This window comes from Solanum tuberosum, unplaced genomic scaffold, assembly GCF_000226075.1.
Source record: "Solanum tuberosum cultivar DM 1-3 516 R44 unplaced genomic scaffold, SolTub_3.0 scf00488, whole genome shotgun sequence".
In the NCBI taxonomy this organism is placed as follows: Eukaryota; Viridiplantae; Streptophyta; class Magnoliopsida; order Solanales; family Solanaceae; genus Solanum; species Solanum tuberosum.
This window is the reverse complement of record NW_006239411.1, coordinates 29,939-31,684: the sequence shown is the minus strand read 5'-3', so window position 1 is coordinate 31,684 and position 1,746 is coordinate 29,939.

The window sequence follows — 1,746 nt, the reverse complement described above, 5'->3', positions numbered from 1 at the left end:
ATTTTTTTTTTGAACCTGCGTATTTTTTCGATACCTACGCAATCAAACTGCCGTAAGGCGATTTGAGCGAGCCAATTTTTCAAGAAACGCCTTTATCTCATTCTTAGGTTGAGTAAAAATAAGATGAGAAAATATAAAGGAAATTCACCCCCCGGCCATAACTCGGGCTTCGGATGTCCGTTTCAGCCGATTTTTGTTTTGAACCCGCGTATTTTTTCGATATCTACGCGTTCGAAATGTCGTGAGGCGGTTTGAGCGAGCCAATTTTTCAGAAAACGCGTTATGCTCATTCTTATACGGGTAGAAATGCGACGAAAAAATTAAAGCGAAATTCAACCGAAGCGAATGAAATTTTCGAATATATCTCAAAAAAATACGGGGAGTCAAAAAAAAAATCGCGTCGAAAGGACGTTCGAGTCGAAAGTTACGATCATTCGAAAATTCAGCATCTTAAAGGCCGAAGGTGCCCGGGAAAAAAGTAAATTCAAACGGCCATAACTCGGGCCTCGGATGTCCGTTTCAGTCGATTTTTTTTTTGAACCTGCGTATTTTTTCGATATCTACGCAACCAAACCGTCGTAGAGCGGTTTGAGCAAGCCGATTTTTCAAAAAACGCCTTTTGCTCATTCTTAGGCGAGTAGAAATAAGATGAGAAAGGAAAAAGGAAATTCAAACGGCCATAACTCGAGCTTCGGACGTCCTTTTCAGGCGATTTTTTTTTTGAACCTGCATATTTTTACGATATCTAATCAACCGAAACGTCGCGACGGGGTCTGAGCGATCCGATTTTTCAGAAAACGCCTTTTTGCTCATTCTTATACGAGTAGAAATATAACGAAAAAATTAAAATGAAATTCAACGAATGCGAATGGCTTTTTCGAATAGATCTCGAAAAAATACGAGGGATCAAAAAAAAAATTGCGTCAAAAGGACGTTCGAGTCGAAAGTTACGATCATTCGAAAATTCAGCATCTTAAAGGCCGAAGGTGCCCGGGAAAAAAGTAAATTCAAACGGCCATAACTCCGGCCTCGGATGTCCGTTTCAGTCGATTTTTTTTTTGAACCTGCGTATTTTTTCGATATCTACGCAACCGAACAGTCGTAAGGCGGTTCGAGCGAGCCGATTTTTCGAGAAACGCCTTTTACTCATTGAAATATGACGAAAAAGTAAAAAGGAAATTCAATGAGGGGGGATGAGTTTTTCAAATAGATCTCGCAAAAATACGAGGAATCAAAAAAAGAATTGCGCCGAAACGACGTTCGAGTCGGAAGTTACGACCATTCGAAAAAAATTCTTAAAGATTGAAGGTAGCCGTGAATTTAGGAAATTTCAAACGGCCATAACTCGGGCTTCGGATGTCCGTTTCAGTCGATTTTTTTTTTGAACCTGCGTATTTTTTCGATATCTACGCAACCGAACAGTCGTAAGGCGGTTCGAGCGAGCCGATTTTTCGAGAAACGCCTTTTACTCATTGAAATATGACGAAAAAGTAAAAAGGAAATTCAATGAGGGGGGATGAGTTTTTCAAATAGATCTCGCAAAAATACGAGGAATCAAAAAAAGAATTGCGCCGAAACGACGTTCGAGTCGGAAGTTACGACCATTCGAAAAAAATTCTTAAAGATTGAAGGTAGCCGTGAATTTAGGAAATTTCAAACGGCCATAACTCGGGCTTCGGATGTCCGTTCGTAAGGCAGTTTGAGCGAGCCGATTTTTCAAAAAACGCCTTGTGCTCATTCTTAGGT